Genomic DNA, 21,640 nt, shown 5'->3' on the forward strand with positions numbered 1-21,640 from the left:
CCTTGAAACCCTCCCCATGTGCTCTAAGGGTCACAAGGACCTAAGTGGCCAGTGTCAACTATGTCTCTTTCCATCTGTGGCATTCACACTGATGCTGAAATAGCCGAGTAGATGAATTATATTTGACTCCTCTGGATTTCAAATCAGCCACTAGTGTCATATGTATGACTTTATATTATGGAAAAGTTTATTGAATAGGCTTCCTGATAGAACTTTTAGGTAATAAAGCATTCCAGCTAACTGAAATTCCCAGTTGGTCTTAACGGCACAGCGCCCCTTACGCTCAGCATGTACTATGTCGTAGAGAAAATGAAGGCCATTAGGGTTGAACCCCCTCAGTATTCCACTTGAAAACTTAGCTTTATTCCCCCTATACTTATCTCCTTCCTTCTTTTCTCAGAAAGTGGCTAATCTATTCCTACGGCTCTCTGAATAGAGGTTCAGTTTTCTCTTCCACGCATGAAAATTAAACAACACCCTGTTGCTTAAAGGATAAAGTCCAGGCTCGGTAGCATAGCAGGGAAACTTCTCCACGGCTGGTCTTTCCACTTTGGGCTCTCACTCTGATCCGTTATCCTAGACTTCAGTTTCACCAGGTTACTTGCTGTGCCTCAGCCAGCTGTGGCCATGCACCTACCTCTTCCAGAAGGACCTCCGTACGTCAAGGCCCATTTCAAGGCCGATTGTGAAGACACCCTGGAGTCTATAACTGGAATTAATGATGCCCTTTTCTGTTCTCACAAGACTGTTTATGCACTACTACAGGGGCTTAGAAAATAGAGTGACAGGTTTTTGTATATATGTTGAGTTTTAAAAATTTTTTTAATGTTTATTTATTTTTGAGACAGACAGAGACAGAGCACGAGCTCGGGAGGGGCAGAGAGAGAGAGAGAGAAACACAGAATCTGCGACAGGCTCCAGGCTCTGAGATGTCAGCACAGAGCCTGATGCGGGGCTCGGACCCACGAACTGTGAGATCATGACCTGAGCCGAAGTCAGACACTTAACCGACTGAGCCACCCAGGCGCCCCATATATGTTGACTCTCACATTACTTTATTCTGAAGGCAGTTTTCAGTGACCAGTCCTAAGTATGAAGGACAAAAGACAAATTTGTCCATTTGTGTTTGTATCCCCTGACTTGTTCTAAAAGTTGTTGAGATCTGTTTTTCTTGACCCTTAATTCCTTCTAAATACCTGCTAGTCTCCCTTCTTCCACAAAGGCTCTAATTTTTATTTGTAAATTCCTCCACCTCCCCCCGCCCCCACCTCATATGCTTCAGATGAGGCTGACTCCATCCCAGGACCTCTGGGCCCTGGCCAAGCCGGTCATCACATACCATCCCTCTTGGCCACAAGGATTGCTTCAGGATTTGTGCAAAATCCTAAGACCAATGTGGACCAATGAAACCTAATTACAAGACTGTGGCTTAGTCTTTCAGAAAAGCTGGGTATAAAAAAAAAGAGGCTGTGGGGCACCTGGGTGGCTCAGTCTGTTAAGCATCTGACTTTGGCCCAGGTCATGATCTCACGGTTCCTGAGTTCAAACTCCACATCGGGCTCTGTGCTGACAGCTCAGAGCCTGGAGCCTGCTTCGGATTCTGTGTCTCCCTCTCTCTCTGCCCCTCCCCCGCTCACACTCTTTCTCTCTCTCCTTCAAAAATAAACAAACATTTTTAAAACTTTTAAAAAGAGAGGATATAGGGTCTGGAGCTACAGCCTAGAAATGGAAAGAGTGAAAAGCTGCTCTGTCGATCTTGTTGCTCTCCCAAGTCACATTCTACCAGTCTGCTCCTGGGCTGTTTCCTTAGTGAGCCAAAAGGTTCTCTTCGGAACAGAAAGGATCCTACCTGAGGGAATAATTACTCTAACCTTTTAAGTAATCCACTACAGCACGGGTAGCATCACAGGTCACAGGGTCTACATACTGCTTAAACTGGAGGAATCTTTGTTTCACATTTTTAAAATCAAGACACACCATGGGGGCGCCTGGATGGCTCAGTCAGTTAAGCGTTTGACTTCAGCTCAGGTCATGATCTCACCGTCTGTGGGTTCAAGCCCCGCGTCGGGCTCTGTGCTCACAGCTCAGAGCCTGTAGCCTGCTTCGGACTCTGTGTCTCCCTCTCTCTCTGCTCCTTCCCCATTCGTGCTCTGTCTCTGTCTCTCAAATATAAATAAAAGTTAAAAAATTAAAAAAAAAAAAAAAAAGACACACCATGAACTTACAAGGGTAAATTCTATGTTCCAGACCTCCTGAGCCACGTGAAGTACCTTAAACACATAGTATGTCTCTTACTTGTGCCTCAAAACCCAACTCAGGTGTTGCATCATCAGGGAAGACTGCTCTCTTCTGAACTTTCCCCGTGCCCCAAGAATACATAAGCTGTATCATAATCATCTATTAGCTTTCTTTCTGCAATACTAGACTGTGACTCCTTAACAGCCAAAATGAGTTCTTTTTCAGCTTTGTATCTCTAGAACCTGGCATTGTGCTTGCCCAGAGTGGGCTTTAATAAATATTTATTGAACAAACAGATGAAATCATCTGTTCTAATTCACTCATTTTACTGATAAGGAAACTTGGGCAGTTCAGAGTAATGACTTACCTGTTCAATGGTACACAGCATTTCACCCACTAAATTGTTTTCTCACGTTGCCTCCATAAAGGAGAATATCTTCCCTTCCAACAGGGAAGAATATCTTGAGAGAAAAAACACTTCATAAACACCCTACAGACACTTCAGCTCACTCAACTTGTTTCATTTAAATTCAGTTTATTAAGGAATAATTTATGTACAGTAAAATGTATGCATTTGAATTATATAGTTCTATAAGGTCTGACAAATATGTACACCCACTTCACCACTTCCACCACAATCGTTTGTGCTGTAGAACATTTCCTCCACCTGAAACAATTCGCTTTAAGTCCTTCCCATTTGATCTTCTGACTACACCTTCATTTCAGGCAGCCACACAGCTGGTCTATCCCTCGTTTAGACTGGGCTTTTCTAGAGTTTCATTTAAACAGAATCCTACATATGTAGTCTGGTGTCTGGCTTCTTGTGCTCAGCATAATGTTTGAGAATCATCCATGTTGTTGTGTGATTAGCTGTCCATTCTTTTCATCGCTGAGCAGTATTTCATTGTGTGACTATTTCGTACAGTTTGTCTGCATTGTTAATGGGCAACCGTGGTGTTCTCATATTTCGGTATATTATGGATACAGCTATTAGAAGCATTTGTGTGCAAGGCTTTATGTGGACAGACAGCTTCCATTCTCCTGAGTAAATACCTAGGAGTAAAATGGCCGAGTCATACATAAGCATAAATCTCACTTTCTCAGAAACCTCTAAACTCTTTTCTGAATTAGTTCTACCATTTTACATGCCCACCAGCCCTGTGTAAGAGTTGCTGGTGCTCCAAACCCTCACCAGCGCTTGCTGCTGTCATGTTAATCATTCTCATAGGTGGCTTTAATTTGGGAAAAATTTAATTTTCCCCAATTACTCATGATGTTGAGCATCTTTTCATGCTTATTTGCCATTTATGCATATTCTTTTGGAAAGTGTTCAAATATCATGCCCATTTTCAATTAATTGTCTTAAATTGTAGTAATTTCTTATTCTGGATATACTTATGGTTTGTAAAATTTTCTCCCATCCTGTGGCTTGTCTCTTAATCTTCTTAACTCTCTTTTAAAGAGCAAAAAATTTAATTTTGTCGAATCAGTTTATCTTTTTTCTTTTTATGGCTCATATTTTTTGTGTCCTATCCAAGAAATCTTTCCATAACTAAAGGACACAATGATTTTTTCCCCTATGTTTCCTTTTAGAAACTTTATAGCTTTAGCTCTTAATTTAGGCCTACGATCCTTTTTTTTTTTTTTTTAAGTTAACTTTGTATATAGTACAAGAGTTTAGGATTGAGAGTCATGTTTTTGCATATGGATATGCAATCGTCCCAGCCCTATTTGCTAAAAAAAACAAAAAACAAAAACCAAACCCTATCCCTTTTATGTCAGCCCCTCTGAATAAAATCAATTGATCATATATCTGTTGGCTTATTTCTGGACTGTCTATTCTGTTCCATGGATTTATGTCTATCCTTCTCCAAAGCCACACAGTGTTGATTCTGCAACTTTAGAGTAAATCTTGAAATCAGTTAGTATCAGTCCTCTAATTTTGTTCCCTACGTCAAAAATATTTTGCTTGTTCTAAGTTCTTTGCATTTCTAAATAACTTTTAGAGTCAGCTTTTCAATTTGTACCAGTTTTTTAAAGCGCTGAGATTTGTGTTGAGATAACATTGAATTTATAGATCAGTTGGAGACAATTGATACCCTAACAATATTGAGCATTACACCCCATGAACATGAGAGATCTCTCCATCTAGTTATGTCTTCTTTAATTCCATTCAGTAATATTTTGTAGTTCTCTATGTAGAGCCCTCATACATATTTTGTCAAAATGCCCCTAATTATTTCACATTTTTATGCTATTGTAAATGGTATTTTAATTTAAATTTCCAATGGTTTGTTAATATATAGAGACAACTGATCTTTTAATATTGACCTTGTATCCTGAGACCTTGCTTAAGCTTACCACTTCTAATATCCCTCTTTGTAGATTCCCTAAGATTTTCTACATATACAGTATGTCATCTATAAATAAAATTTTACATTTTTTTTCAAATCTATATGCTTTTTTATTCACTGACTAGAACTTGCAAGAGAATATAGATTTTAAATCAAATCTACCTCTTTCTTGAATAAGTGCAATAAATATTTTAAATATATATCAGTACAATAGTTTGGTCAATTTAGGAAACAGTGGGAGGAAATGAACCATTCATAAGGAGGTGGGAGACCTATTGATATACAGGGAAGATAAACTTGGTCAGTGGTATGTTACTGGTCATCCAAATGGCTTCTTCAGATTATTCCTTTTAATGCAAGCAGCTGCCCTCAGTGTTATCAATGCCTTTATTACGTTACTTAGGCAATTGTTTTAGTGTTACCTCTTCAGTTATTCTTTATCCTTAAAACTTTGTTCTTGGATACTATGGGGTATATATTCAACACACACTAAATGTTCAGGTACTCTGCTGAACATTCCACATTTATACGTATCTCAGTAACAAATGTGGTAAGAGACGGTACTGCTGAGTACATGGCATACTCACACCTCCTTCTGCCAGTAGTGGCACCATCCCTCCTATAGTAGGAAGAACAATGGTCCCCACGTCCCAGTGACTGTGTGACCTTACATGACAAAAGGCGCTTTGCTCGTGTGATTAAATGACATTTTGAGATGGGGAGATTATCTTGGGTTGTCAGGTGGGTCCAGTGTAGTGACAAGGGCCCTTATAAGGGAAAGAGGGAGGCAGGCAGGAGTGTCTGCATCAGGGAAGGATTGTAAGATGTGCCGCTGGTTTTGAAAATGGAGGAAGGGAAGCAGGTTGTTGTAGTAGCTGGTGAGGACAAGGTAACAGATTCTCCCCACAGCTTTTAGGAAAAACCCAGCCCTGTTGACACCTTGATCTTACTGACCTCCGGAAGTATAAGATCGTAATTTTGTGTTGTTTTAAGCCACTAAATGTGTAGTCATTTATTGCAGCAACAACCGGCGATTAATCCACCTCCTCTGAGATAAATTGGATTTACCATATCAACTGTAACATATGATAGCAAGTTCAAGTTCACATTGCTTTAATTCTCTTACCTATAAAATAGATGTTTCTGCATGTCCAGTGCCTCTCATGTGGTTTTTATGATGATCAAATAAGATAAAATATGTACAAGTATTTTGAAGACTACCTTCTGCTCTGCTACTGATAGGGAAAAGACCCCACAAAGTTGGGCTATTACAAGACAACTGTATCAGAGGAAGAGAGGTAGAAACATATTGCCCAGTCCTAACATTTCTTTCCATGTGGAGGAGTTCACTGGTGTAATGCTCCTCCCTCTTCCCATGGAGGGGAGTAAATTATATTATTGATGAAGTTGGGATCAATGAGTAGGGATATAAAGCCCACTCCTTTCTCTCATATTTCTCTTGGGATCCAGTAACCCAGAGCAAGCCTGTGTTCTGCACTGGTCCTCAGTACCCTGGCTGTAGAAAGTCTGGATCCCATGGTATGGGATGTTCAGTGCATCGCTGAGTGCATATGTTTTGAAAAGCCTGTCCTTGCTGCAAAACTAAGTCACATTCCCTGGGATTAACTTTATCAGCAAGAAAGATGATACATCATCTTCATCAGCTTTCATCTGCCTAGGTTTTAATTTTATCTCTCAAGCTCTCAGAACTCAGGCAGGAGGACAGGTGCTGTTTTCTGGACCTCCAAGCCTTATTCAACTGGGCGAGGAAGTTAAGGGTTGCAAGGAAGAAATGATACTCATGGGTCATGGAATCTAAGCTAGAAAAGAAAAGAGACGAAGGATAAGTACAGGGTGGTGATAGGTTCGGACACGGAGTGGCGGGAGAGTGAAGGTAAAAACAAAGTAAAAAGCATTTTCTAAAAACATTTTTTAGAGAGCGCAGAAGGGGCGGAGGACCGGGGGTGGGGGGTGCGCAGAGTTTCCAAAGTAGGCTCTGCACTGACAGCAGAGAGCCCGATGTGGGGCTCAAACTCACGAACCATGAGATCATGACCTGAGCCGGAGCTGGACACTTAACCAACTGAGCCACCCAGGCGCCCTGAGTAAGAGCATTTTTGAAGGAAAGGTACGTCAGCAAATAACTTGGAAGGATTATGTTTGTAGCCATAATGAGCTATTTGCATTTGAAATTTTGAACTTGGTGCCATTTTTGTGATGCCAAGATCTAAGGCATGGTGGACAGCTAAGGTAGAGTAGAAGAAAACATCACTGAAAATATAAGGAAGTCAGGAAACCAAGAGTCCATGGTGATGGATGAATCATCAGTATAAATATTGAAGTCACCAAGAAAGATGACAGAAATAGGGAAGAAGGAGGAAACAGACTTGAAAGCTAGTTTTACTGAGAATCAAAAGGGAAGACTCAGAAACTACTAGTTAGTAACTGTAACTTGGAGGAGGAAGAATGGTGTGAGCAGATGGTGTGAGCCTCAAAGAGGCAGAAGGGGTTTGGAAGAGAGAAGGGGGAGTAAAACTCAAATTGGCATTGAGGAGTAAGGCTGGTGGTGAATCACTTCGGGTGTAAGAGAAGAGAAATAACGCTTTGGAGAGAGCTGCAAGGAAACTGCATCCCCAGGAGAAAGCCTGCTTTTAGTTAAGAGAAGAGGTGAAGAAAACCTTCAAGGAAGAGGTTAAAAAATACAAGAGTTTATGGATTTCACACCGGGAATTGGGAATTCCAAAGACAAAGGGAAGTGCTTTACTAGGGAGGGGAATAAAGAGTGGGGATGGGAATTAGGTCAGTTAGAGGAAGGACCTTTAGATAACTGATGACCCAGAGGGTTGGAATTCTGATGCTGAGTGCAGTAAACAAGGATGTGCCGATGGGCTGATCCTCCCAGAGGTGACTGACCATCTGTTGTTCTATTGCTGTGGTCCAGACCGTTTCCTCCTCATGAGGTAGCTGCTCCCTCAGGCAGCCTGAGGTTGGCGTCTAATTAAAGTCCGCTACAGTTGTGGTGGTCTCTGATATAGCACTGCACTAGTTTGGTGACTTGGCTGGATTTTTTCCCCATCTGGTGCATTTCGTTCCCCTCTCCCTCTTTTGGCTTTTGCCTGTTCATTGTTTCAACTTACCCACCACTTGGGGAGAGACTGTTTTCATTGCTCAGGCAAAAGGAGCCCTCCTTTATAAAAGTAATCACTGCAAAGTCTTCATAAAATAGAAAGCAACAAATTATCTCTAATATACAACTTAATTTGCACCCACAGCATGTACAGTGATGAACTGACCCAGAGAGAGAGAGAAAATGAATGAACGAACGAGGATTAAGAATGTCAATAGCGGGGCACCTGGGTGGCTCAGTCGGTTAAGCATTCGACTTCGGCTCAGGTCATGATGTCATGATTCGTGGGTTCAAGCCCCGCGTTGGGCTCTGTGCTGACAGCTCAGAGCCTGGAGCCTGCTTAGGATTCTGTCTCCCATTCTCTCTGCCCCTCCCTGTTTACATTGTCTCTCTTTCTCTCTCTCTCTCAAAAGTAAATAAACATTAAAAAAATAAAGAATGTCAATGGTAAGACTCTATAGGGAGAAATAAACAGGCTTTCCTTTCTCCCCCTGTCACCTTACAAAGGATTGTAAGCCTTACCTTCATAAAAGGGCATACAGTTTTTTGTCCTGTCAGGCATCCTACCTAGTGTAGATGAAAATTGGCTGAATGATTAAGCACTTCATGTGTAAGAGCCTCAAGAAAATAAGAATACTTGAATACATATGCGGAAAGAAAGACTTGGATCGTGGACAGGCTGATAGAAGCCCAACTCTGTCAGAGGCCCGATATTACCAAGCTAGTGATGAAGTGCAGAAATGTTGTGAGGGGTCAACGTTCGAGGCACGGAACTCTCCTGGGCAGAAGGCCCCACCCCCAGGGCTGCAGCCCTAGGATAAGGTCAGTGGCCCCATCTGGTAAGTAGGAATGATCTTGCACACTTCTCTTACCACTACACTCAGCCCCTGTGTGGAAACACCTCCCAGTATCAGCCTCAGAATCTCCTTACTCTGAGGAACCGCCAGACACCAGTCTCTGGGAGGTGGGCGGGGGGGGGGGGGGGGGGGGGGGGGGGGGGGGGGGGGGGGGGGGGCGTGGCGAACGTTCCTCGAGCTGTGCTTTATAGGGAACCATGCATCTTAGCAAGTCCTGTGCTAGAGACCAGGAATAGGCACCGCTGTGGAAAACAAATATTTTCATAATACCCTCTGTTTCTGTTTATACCCCATTAGACGTAGACCTGAAACCCAGCTCCAACACTGGCTAGCTGTGCGACCTTGGTAAAATTACCCAACCTTTATAAGCCTTCATTTCTTCATCTATAAATTGCCAATCAGTACCAAAGAGAGCATATAGGATAAATTTCCCACCAAACACTGCTTTAGCAGCTTTCCAAACATTTCCATACATAATACTATCTAATTTCCCTCTTTGATTTGGTTGGAGTCCTTTTAAATCTGTTGAGACTTATTAGACGACCCAAGAGATGCTCTGTGTTCCCTAAGAGTTCTGTGTGCGCACTTGATGTGAATGTGTATTTTACTCTTGTTAGAGACAGTGTAAGACACATCATAAATTTGGTTAAAACCAGTGATAAAGAGAAAATCTTAAAAGCAGCTTGGGAATTCCATTCTGTGCAGACCAGAAGGTAGCATATTACTGTTGGTCACATGCAAAATGGAGGAGAGCAGACCAACATCGATAAAGCACTGCAAAGATATTGTCAACCTAGAATTCTTTACCCAGTGGAAATATCTCTCAAAAATAAGTGGGAAATACTTCCAGCTCTTCTCCCATACATTGAAGAGCCGGAAGTACTCATTACCAGCAGACATGCCTTACATGGTAAAAGAAATCTTCAAGCAGAAGATTATTGGGGTCAACACGAAGAAATGAAGAGTACTGGCAATGATAATTATGTGAGGAAAAATTTTTTTTAAACTTTGTATTATTTATTTTTTTAAATGTTTTCTTTATTTCTAGGAGAGAGAGAGAGAGACAGCATGAGCAGGGGGGGGTCAGAGAGAGAGGGAGTCACAGACTGAAACAGGCTCCAGGCTCTGACCTGGCAGTCAGCACAGAGCCCGACGCGGGGCTCGAACCCACGAACCGCGAGATCATGACCCAAGCAAAAGTCTGATGCTTAACCGACTAAGCCACCCAGGTGCCCCAACTTTGTTTGGATTATTTAAATTCATTTAAAAAATAAACCATGTAGGGGTACCTGGCTGGCTAGTGGAAAGCGCACACAACTCTTGATCTTGAGGTCCTGAGTTGAAGCCCCATGTTGGGTGTAGAGATTAGTTAACTAAATCAATAAAGAAACTAAAAAGAAAAACATGTAAAACAAAAATAATAATGAATCATGAGGTGTATGTAGAAGTAAACTACGTGACAACAGTAACACATCAGCAAGCAGGGTGGAAATGTGAGTAAATACACAGGGTTGGGTTCTGTGCACGAGTGGTGTGCCATCATGTGAAGGTATAGTGTGGTAAGCTACAGATGTATGTAAAACTCCTAAAACAGCCACTTGAACCAAACACCCGAGCTACGATGAATAAGCTGAAGGAGATAAATTGGAATTGTAAAAACATGCATTTTGAAAGAAGGCAGAAAAAGAGTGAAAAGGAAACAAACTTCAGATGGAGAAAGCAGAAAATAAAATATTCAACCACATCAATAATCACATTCAATATAAGATTTAAATGTGAACATTTCAGTTAAAAGGCAGAGATTGACACACTGGATAAAAACAACCAAGCAAAACACCCAGTATCTAACTACATGGTCCTTATAATAAACGAATTTGAATACGAACACATAATTAGATGAAAAGGAAAAGATGAAAAAAGGTTTAGCAGGCTATCACTAATCAAAAGCAAGCTGGAATGGCTCTATTAGTATCAGACAAGTCAGATTTCAAAACAGAGAACATTATCATGATAAAAGGTGAAGTCCTCATGAATACACAGCAGTCCCAAACATCTATAAACACAGCTGAGTTTCTAAATATATGAAGCAAATTGATAATGCTAAGAAAAATGGGCAAATCTAACTAAAATTGTAGTCAGAGGTTTCAACATCTTTCCATCCATTATTTACAGACAAAGTGGGCAGAAAAATTCAGTAAGGAAATAAAAGAACATTATTTTTTTTTTTTTTAAAGAACAACATTATTAACCAAGCCCATCTAATCATATTTATAGAGCATTTTATCCAACGACAGCAAAATACACATTCATTTCAAGGCACACAGAAGTCTTACGGAACACAGAACATCTCTTGGGCCATCTAACGAGTCTCAAAAGATTTAAAAGGACTCCAGCCATATAAAGTATGTTCTGTGGTGACAATGGAATGATAGTAGAAATCAATAGCAAAGACAGCTGGAGAAGACTCGAACTATTTGGAAACTCATACACTGCTAAATAACCCATGAATCAAAGAATAAATCAAAAAGGGGAATTAGAGAGTATTGGAACTAAATGAAAACACAATCTCTGGAAATTTTTGGAATGCAGCTAAAACAGTGTTTAGTGGGAAATTTGTGCTCTACGGTGAAAAGTGGAATGATCTCCAATCAATTATCTTAGTTCCATTTAAAAAATAACATTCAACCAAATATGGGTGGTAATTTCCGTTTCAAATACAGATCTTCCATATAATATCTATATCTCATTTCCTCAACATTGGTAAACATGGTTCTCAAGTACACGAGAAATGACAGAACAAAATCTCTGTAATCATTTATTCAACAATTCACATACCATAGTCTCAGAACAACAAAACTGTCACCCCAACACAAAAACGTTCTCAAATGTCTTTGTCAGATGTTCACCTAATTCTTGTACTATTATTTATAGTTGCACCATACCCATGTTCCAGAGCATATAGTCAGAATATACCACACCCCTCTTCCGTTTAACCCGTATTTAGTCTTTGTTCCACCAGTAACTATATTGAGTCCTCACTGTTAATACTTAAGCCAGTGTCTTGCTAATCATTTTAGTTGCCTGATGCTTGCTTTCTAGTAGATTCCTCAAGAAGGGCTCATGAGAGGGACGATACTCCCCAAAGTCTGCACGCTGATTACAGTTTGTATGTATCCTTTCTGACTTGAAAGTAACTGGCTGGATATAAAATCCTTGGCTCCCATTTTCTTTCCTTGAATATCTTAAATAATGTTTAATAATCTCTTTTCTTCTGCCTCAAAATGAGATGATAATCTAATTCTCTTTTCCTTATACGTGTCGTCTTTGCCTGTATTTTCTAAGGATTTGTTTCTCTTTCTTTAAAGCCAAGTAACTAAGCTATGTCTTGATGTCGATTGTTTCCTGTTGATCTTCTGAGGTTCGTGGTGTGCTCTTTCAACACATAATTTCAAATCTTTTTTTCTTTATTTGCAAAAATATTTCTAGAAGTACAATTTTTAGTGTTTGTTGTGTTTCCTTGTTTTGTTTGGTTTTCTTCTACAGGAAATCCTGGGATGGTAGATCACCCTGTATCTTTACATAGCTCTATTAGATTGGCCTTTTTCAATTAATGACACTGATGGTCAGAAAACTTACATAAGTTGTTCAAGTTTCCCCAGCTGGCAGCGGGAAGCTACAACTCCAGTCCCTCTGCGTCCCGAGGTCTTTCCCCTACACCACCACCCTGCGGCCCAGGCCCAGGTGTCACAAAGCTGGATTTTCCCTGCTTTTCTCTCACTGCCTTTCTTTCCAGTGGTCACTTTCATGTGCCTTAAAACCTTGGTCTCAAAGTCAGGTCCTTGGACCAGCAGTGTTAGCATCTAAGGAGCACTGGAGCTCATTAGAACTGCGGAATCTCCTTTTCTTCCAGACAACTGAATGAGAATCCAAATTTTTGTAAGATCCCCTAGTAACTTCTGTGTGTATTAACAGTTGAGAAGCAGTGGTCTAGGAGGAGAATCTCAAGGTACTTTAGGCAGAGGTTCTCAAACTTTATTGCAGGTTGGAATCACTACGGAATTATTTAAAAATCCTAATACCCAGGGGCGCCTGGGTGGTTCAGTCAGTTAAGAACCTGACTCTTTTTTTAAAATTTTTTTTAATGTTTATTCATTTTGAGAGACAGAGAGAGAGACAGAGTGTGAGCGGGAAGAGGGTCAGAGAGATAGGGAGACACAGAATCTGAAGCAGCTCCAGGCTCTGAGCTGTCAGCTCAGAGCCCGACGCGGGGCTCAAACTCAGCAACAGTGAGATCAGACCTGAGTCAAAGTCGGACACTTAACCGACTGAGCCACCCAGGTGCCCCAAGACTCCAACTCTTGATTTTGGCTCAGGTCATGACCTCATGGCTGGTGAGTGTGAACCCGGTGTCAGGCTCTCCATGGACAGCCCAGAGTTGCTTGGGCTTCTCTCTCTCTCTGCCCCCTCCCACACTGGCTCTCTTTCAAAAGTAAACATTAAAAAATAAAATAGAAATAGAAAACCTGATACCCAGGCCACAACCCCACCAAGTCAGTCAGAATCTCTGAGGGTGGAGCCCCAGTATCAACATATTTTTAAAATTCTGCCCAAGTACAGCCAGGTTTGGGGACCAGTGCCCAAGGCAGTTCTCTTCCATCTTTACTGCTCCTAGGAATTGCCTGGGAGGCTCTTAAATTACGGAGGCTGATGCCGATGGAGGGTGGGGTCTGAGATTATGCATTTCTGACAATTCCCTGATGACAGCTGCGACTGGCTGCTGGATGCAGGAGTTTCTGGCATAAAATGGGACCACCTGGGGTTTCCTTCCACAACCACAGGGTGCAAGTAGTACAGGACCCAGGGCAGCTCCTGTAAGGCACAGGCCTGGCCTGCTGGTCTCTGTGGGAAGGAAGACAAGGGACTCTGGGGGAAGGGGAGGGGTGCCCCACACGCTTCTGTGGCCTTCCAGCCTACTTCACCCCTGTTGCGGGCTGCGCTCCTAGCTGGTTCCTGGGGCATCTGGCGGCTGCATGGCAGCCCCAGACCAAGATCAAGTGCACCCTGCTCTCTGGCCGCCCGCGTCTCCCCTGGCTGTCTGCTTTCTCTGCCCCTAGTCTCTCCTTTCCTCACGTTGCCCTGGGTTCCTGGCTCTGGGCTCCCCATTGCTCCATGGGACAGTGCTCACTCTGTCCCCCACACCCCTGCGGGGGCTTCAGACTCAGTCCAAATTGCAAAACCTCGGGCCGGAACACTGGGAAACAGAAGCCTGGAGAACAGGGGCCGCAGGCACTCATGCCTAAAAGACACAGCAGGACAGAACGTGATTTGGTTTTGGTCCTGGCTCCATTCGTGACATGCGAGACGTGGTCTGATGACTGCCGCTTGGCAGGACTTAACACCCACTGTCGTACTCCAGCTTATAATTTGCATATTTCTCTCCCTTGGCAAGACCCTAGCCACTGTCATCAGCAGGTTGTGTGGGACTCGCAGAGGGTGAGGCAGCCCGGGGGTGGGTGTGCTGAGGCCCAGAGTTAATTGACTCTGATCCCCTGGCCTGCAGCAGAGTGGGGTTGGTGGCTTGCGAGGCAAAGGCTCAGTAAGGGCTTCCCTCCGGACACCCAGAGGCTAGAAACCCCCTTACGTCCTCCGCTGGCCCCATTCCCGAGGGGGCAGAACACTTACCCAGAATTCCAGGGGGCCAGAAGCTCGTCTATACCACCGAGCAAACCGACTCTCTTTTCTCTAGGTCTGACAGAAGACAGAACAAGGAGGGGTGGGGAGGGAAAAACCAAGACCTTAGGGGGCCCATTGCAAAGACAGCCAAGTCGGAGATTCTTAAAATTTCAGTTTCTCGGTTGGGATCATCCTGTGTTTTTTACTGGGGGTTTTGTTCGCTGATATTTTTCTAAGCTCTACTTACAAGGCATTTGCCACATGCCAGATAAGACGAGTCATCCGGTCGCAATGTGTTTACCTTCTGGAATAACACCGTTTTCTTTTCCAGATCCTTAAGACTCTATTTCATTTCTTGCCAGTTTCTAAGGATTCAGAGAAAGCCACCCTGGGACCTAAAAGAATTAATGTAGCTCCAGGCTGAGCAGATTTCTCCTCTCTGCTGATAGCATAATTAATCCTTATTGTTCCCCGAAAGATAGCCAAGGGAACGCTTCCCTCCCCAGGGAAGGTTCAACAGCCTCTTCAAAACCCTTGTCCGAGCTAGTAGGAAGTGCCCATGTCCACAGGGTGCAATGCATGGGTTAGGCCCAGGCTCTTGGGATTGGCCTCTGGTCTCCCGTGACTAGTCTAAGCAGACATAAGCCCCTGCCTTCACTTCCCCAACCCTAAAAGCACCCCCAGAATACTATTTAAATGGAGCTGTTTTGAGGGCTGCAGCAAAAGAAGATATCTCCTGTTTTATAAGTAATTGGTCTAGTGAAACCGTACCTAGGGAGGTAGCTAATTAACCAAGGGGGAGCCGAGGAGGAAGCATCTCTGGGGGAAATTATCTGACACTCAGAGAAATGTCCCGGGTGTGGAGGTTGGCTGTTTCTGGAACTTCAAGCTTCACCAGGACCACTAAGACCCTCTGGCAGCTGTAAGCATCCAATGCATTAGAGGAACTTCTTCAGGGCTCTAAGATTCAGGACTAGAAACGCCTGCCCTGTAAAGCCCGAGTTAAGACTCTGCTCCACCCTCCGCCCCCCCACCCCCCACCCCCCCACCGTCTTAGCTCAGTGTGGTTGCTGGGAAACAGCATCAGCATTGCTTGGGAACCCGTTAGAAATGCACATTCTCAGGCGTTGTCCTAGATAGATGGAGTCTGAATCCCTGGTGGGGGAGTCCCGCATGTGTCTGAGCAAGCTCTCTAGGTGACTCCGGGGCAGGCTCAAGTATGAGGACAACAGCTCTACTGAAAAACATTGTTGTTTGTTAGGCCCCTTTTAAATCAGGATCATCCAGAGGGAAGGGGGGCTGGAGATTTCAAATCAGTCAGCCTGGTTCTAAAGACTAACTCTGCCACTTCCTAGTCCTGTGACCTTGTACGTCTGTTCCCTCAGCTCTAGGATGGGGGAACTGATGCCTCTTCCCAGGAGGTCACAAGTGCCTCCCTCTCCCCCCACCATGTCCTGCCCCAACAATCAATTGATAGGAAACTTACAGAACAAGACTCACTGTCTGCAGAATGGAAATCTGCAAGACACGGAATGGCCACACATATACGAGATGCTATGTTAATACACTTTGAATTAACATTTTTAAATGGTTCTAGGTTTAAAAGAGTTCAGTTCAGCCTTTGAGTCCTGAGGATAAAGACTTTTTTTTTAGCAGAATTGTTTCCCCATGCTGACTTTTATCCAAATAGTTTCAAAGATTAGATTAAAACTTTCCTAAAAAGTGAAACTGAACTTCATGTACTTATGCTTCCTCTTTCTTCTTTTTGAAAGAGAGAACAGATCATGTGAGCCTTGATTTTGTTTTTTGGCATATGTAATTCAGGATTAGGTAAAGTTAAAACCGATCAAAATGATTTGAGCGTTTTCCTTCTCTTAAGGCAGAACATTTTTGACTCCGTTGCATGCTACATCGCTGTTTGCATACATATGTAAAAGCATATCTTTATAGCAGCAATTTTAGAAAATCCAGAGAAATGGGGAGAAGAAAGGGAACGGCGGTACCTACCACTGAGAGATCACCACTGCTCATGTTTCAGTATATTTCTCCGTGGGTTGTTTTTTTCGGCTAACAGGGAGGATTATTAATACGTGAATGTGCATAAACACTGTTTAATGGGATCATGCCATTTTGTTGTGATCACCCTGCAGAGGGGGGCGGGACTCTTTCCACCCAAAGTTTGGTTCAGATGTCAAAACTGATGATGCCACACACACACACACACACACACACACACACACACACGTGCCGAGAGGATCTGAAAAGGGTTGTGACTCACATTATCAAGCTTTCTGAGGGAGCCGGCTGCAGGGCAGGCTTCCAAGAAGGTCTAAGAATGGCTCAAGGGAGCAGGGAAAGGCAACTGGTGTTGGTTTTTATTGTGGTTAGAAGGGGGAGGCTGGGGTGAGGGCTCCTGCACAGACCAGGCCTTGCATGCTTTGCTCTTCCCTCTGGTGCCAATGGAATGATGCGCCTGCGCTTTCTAGTCAGCTTGCCCAGATGTGGGGCAGAAAGGGAGAAGGGAGGAATGAGCTTGAAAGCTGTCACCAGCCAAACATCAAAACTGGAGTTAGAGTCGTGCTTGCACAGTTTTGCATCTTTGCCTTACATCTCATATATGTTCTATGTTGAAGGGTGACCAAAAGCTTTATTGTCCCACTAAATATCTTTTGACACTGGCATCTTGTGGCAGTGCCATTGCTCCCTGTAACAGATCATTTATTCGTTCATATTCCAGAACAATTTACAGATTAGAAACAACGTTGGTTCTTTTCCTATAAAACAAATAAACAAAAAGATCACGGAGGAAAAAAACATAGTGTGTGTCCTGAAAGCAATGCATCACTACGTTTCCCTCGAAAATAAACACAGCTTGCTCGGGGGGGGGGGGGGGGGGGGGGGGGGGAGTATACAGTGAGTTTTCTTGTTTGAGAGCATATTTGCATTTTTTGACGCTCGCACATGGTTCTCGCTATTCTGCAAAATGTGACTGCAGAATGTGTGAGTCACGTATCTAATCTGCTTTTAAATATTGGTTCTAAAGAACATAGGTGCTTATAAGCCTCCAGCTGGAGTCCACACCTTGTAACAACAAAAGACAGCTCAAGTCAGCTCTGCAAACAGGAATCGTATCTCACCGCGGGGCTATTTTTTCCATCCGTAATAAAGAATGTTCCAACATCTTTAATGACCGAAGATAATCCTCTGTCGTCATCTTGTGCATCTCGGTTATAAAAATATATACACTGCTTTGAAGAAAGGTTCTGGTCCACTGGTGTCAAGTGAAGGTCAGATTATGGAAAACTGGCGTTGTTACAGCAAGAAATGAGGCCTGCTTATGTTTTCTCTCGGTATTTTGAATAACAAATCTCACTACGTAGTTTCCAACTTGAAGATTTAATTAAGGGCATGAGGAGTGATTGAGTTTAGATGCTATCCACTGATGAGGACTTGCATTGCATTAGAGAAGCATTTTCTATCAAAATGGATGAAGGGGGGGGGCGCCTGGGTGGCTTAGTCGGTTAAGCGTCTGACTTTCGCTTAGGTCATGATCTCGCAGTTCGTGGGTTCGAGCCCCGTGTCGGGCTCTGTGCTGACTGCCAGCTCAGAGCCTGGACCCTATTTCAGAGTCTGTGTCTCCCTCTCTCTCTGACCCTCCCCTGCTCACGCTGTCTCTCTCTCTTTCTCCTAGAAATAAATAAAAATATTAAAAACAAAAACAAAAACCCAAAATGGATGAACGGGAAAATCTGGTTTCAGATTGAAGGCCTCCTGAAGAACATTTTGAATAGACCAGGAAGATCAGAACAAATTGGAATATCTCACTGCAGGATAAAAAAAGCACATTAAAAAAAAAAAGAGCTATTTGGTAGAAACATTAGCCAACCCTATTTTTTTCCATTTAATGCAAAAGGACTTGTCGCCTCTGAGAAGTAAAGTGGGTATGCTTTTTGAGCTGAAGTGTAAAGACTGGCAATTCGATGTCAAAATAGTAGCTAGATGCGGGAGACATAAGACAGGAAGTTGGAGGCAGAGTGAACACGTTGGGAAAGAATGCTTTCCCATGGTTTTTAATTTAGAGGAAGAGGTGCTCCTCAGACTTTCCAAAGAGGTTATGGCTCATCGGGAATGCTCCAGGCAGGCCTTCTGGGACCGCCCCCTCCAGGAAGCTTCCCCAGTCGCCCGGGAGCCAGGTCAGAGCTGAGCGCGCACTTCGTCCTGGGAGCCCCATGTGTTAACCGTATTGCGATGTTTCTCCACTGCCTCTCCTGTTGTTCACCCTCAGTGGGAACTCCTTCAGTATCTGTACCAGGTATAGGAAGCAACCTGCACGGACCAGTTCACACCAAGCTGGGGGGGGAGGGGCGCTGCCCTTCCACCCTCTCGGTTGCCCAGGCTGTGAAGGAGGCTGTGGTGAGATCCCAGGGGTCCTTTAGTCCCACGTGGTTCCCCCAGTAAAGAATCTTGGGGGCACCTGGGTGGCTCTGTCAGTTAAGCGTCCGACCTCAGCTCAGGTCATGATCTCAGTTTGTGGGTTCGAGCCCCACATCAGGCTCTGTGCTGACAGCTAGGTCAGAGCCTGGAGCCTGTCTTCAGATTCTGTGTCTACCTCTCTCTGTGTCCCTCCCCTGCTCACACTGTCTCTCTCTCTTTCTCTCTCAAAAAAAAAAAAAAAATATATATATATATATATATATAAAAAGAAAAAAAAAGAATCTTGGAGGCTGTGACTTTGCAAGCATTTTTGTGCTCCATAAATCCAGTATAAAAAAGCCAGGGAGATTTAAGACCGTCGGCTAAGCCTCTTATCTCCCAGGCCCAAAGTCATCTAGTGACTGCCCAAAGCACTTGGCCGGAGCCCAGCCTGGGATCCAGCTGGCCTCGTCATCACCTCTGCAGGCTACCGGCAAGCGACCGGGCCAGTGGGTGGCGGGGCCAACCACCCGACTGCGACCTAAAACACAGAAGATACCTTCGTAATGGGCATTCCCGAAGTTTGTCTTCTGATGTACCCGAGACACATCCCCGTGGGCTCTCTGTCTTCCTCTGCCTCCCCCCCCCACCCCCAACACACACACAGCTTCTAAGACCTCTAGTTGCTGCCAAGCAAGAGCCCTGCGCACTCATGTTAACTCTTGACCCAGAACAGGAGTGTCTGTGCTGACCTCAATCTAAAACGAACCCCATGAACCTTCGGAAGACATAACAGATCTTAACTCTGGATCAAAATAACGTGTTTGAGGACCCTTAGGTCTCTTGCATGGCAAGTTCATGTTCTGATACTAAGCACTCTGAATTTGTGCAGGGAGAAGTGGTTCTCTGCCTTGGGGAACACTGTCCCCATTATTTGTAGAGAGTTAAAAACCACCTTGGTGTAAATGCAGGCTAAACCTCAGACTGTATCACTCTCCAATGTTAAAGGGTGAGGACTGATCATGGAAATAAAGGTAATGGCCACAATGTATTAAACACCAACTCCGTGTCACACACCATGCTAGACGCTGCATCTACATTCTCCTAGTCTTCCCAAGAACACCGGCAGACATTTTATCACCCCCACCTCGCATGTGTTCAAACTGAGGCTCTAGGTGGTGAGGGCCCTTGTCCGAGGTCACACAGCCTGTGAGAGACAGTTTTACACCAGCTCTTTTTTATCTCCCTGCCCCCTCAAGCTACTATTTTGACATCGTGTTGGTGATCTTTACAATTCAGTTCAAAAAGTTATCTCAGGGATGACAAGTTCTTTTGAACCAAAGAGGAAAATATTTCTCCTAAATCAATCTCTCTCTCTCTCCCTCTCTCTCTGCCTTTAGAGCTTTCACAGTAAGAACTCTGCATGCTGGGACTTAAGAAAATCAAAATGGCCCCTGAGAACGCTATTGGTACCTACCTCACAGGATTGTTTTGGTTGGATTCCAATAATGCGTGTGCCGTTAACACAATGCATATCACACCGTCAGCACAGAAAATGTTGACTATCACCACGATGATGATCGTGGCAATGATAATAACGATGACATGGTTATTGCTCTCAAGAAGCTCACAGTCTAGTGGAGAAAGCGCTCAAGTAAACATGATCATAACACAGCACAGTGTGAATAATGCTTGAAGTCAGAGCAGGACCACAGGGAGAACTCAAGCCAGCCCTGGGGTCAGGGGTGTGGCTGGGGACCACGACATTCAGTCAACACACAGACACACAGTGCATATGGCACTGGGTGACTTTAAGTGACTTACAATGACTGCTCGTCCATCGGTCTGGGTAAACAGGAAAAGAGTTAGGTCAGACAACTGCTACTTTCATCGTTTCCTTTTCATTGTGCTACAGAGGACCAGGATCTCCGGAAGCTTTTAAAAATGCCCCCTTGGATGCTATTGAGGAGTGTTTTGGGTTTGTATTCCAGTTATCAGAGATCCCATTGTAATATAAAGGGGCAGGCAGATGGAAAGAAAAAGAATTATGGTCGCCTGGGAAACGGAACACTACATTTCCTGTGATTACAGTCTCAAGGCTGAAGTTCCATGCTCACTGCGGAATTTTTTTTTTTTTTCCCGAAAGAGTATAAAACTAGGGTTCTTCTGGGTTACTGGAGACCCTGGCTCAGGACTCGGCAAGAGGCCCTTTGTCTGTTGACCTTTCGTGAATGGCTTCCCCTGGCTCTGGTCACCTGAAGACATGGCACCCTGGCTCATCTGGGAACATGGCTAGTCCCGGCTGCCTATAAAAGCAGAGTAAATATTCCATCGTTAGCCAGTTGTAAGTCTCTGATCCGCCCAAAGTGCTAAGGCAGACTTTATGAGGGACACCAGATCCCTGTCCTCAGCACTTCCAATCTAGTTAAAAAGATAATGTCCCCAATACTTATAGCAGCGCTACCAACAATAGCCAAAGTATGGAAAGAGCCCAAATGTCTGTCAACAGACGAAGGAATAAAGAAAATGTGGTATATATATACAACGGAGTATTACTCGGCAATCAAAAAGAATGAAATCTTGCCGTTTGCAACTACGTGGATGGAACTGGAGGGGTCTTATGCTAAGTGAAGTCAGTCAGAGAAAGACAAATATCATATGACTTCACTCATCTGAGGACTTTAGGATACAAAGCAGATGAACATAAGGGAAGGGAAGAAAAAGGATATGAAAACAGGGAGGGGCACAAAACATAAGAGACTCTTAAATATAGAGAACAAACCGAGGGTTGCCGGGAGGGCTGTGGGAGGGGGGATGGGCTAGATGGGTGAGGGGCATCGAGGAACCTCCTGATATCACTGTTGAACAATATGCTAACTAACTTGGATGTAAATTAAACAATAAATAATTTTTTTTCAAAAAAAGATAGTGTCTACACTAGGAAAGAAGTACCGCCACACCGGGCTGCCATAGTTGAG

The sequence above is a fragment of the Hyaena hyaena genome, unplaced genomic scaffold (genome assembly GCF_003009895.1).
Source record: "Hyaena hyaena isolate Hyena2069 unplaced genomic scaffold, ASM300989v1 scaffold_114, whole genome shotgun sequence".
NCBI classification, from domain to species: domain Eukaryota; kingdom Metazoa; phylum Chordata; class Mammalia; order Carnivora; family Hyaenidae; genus Hyaena; species Hyaena hyaena.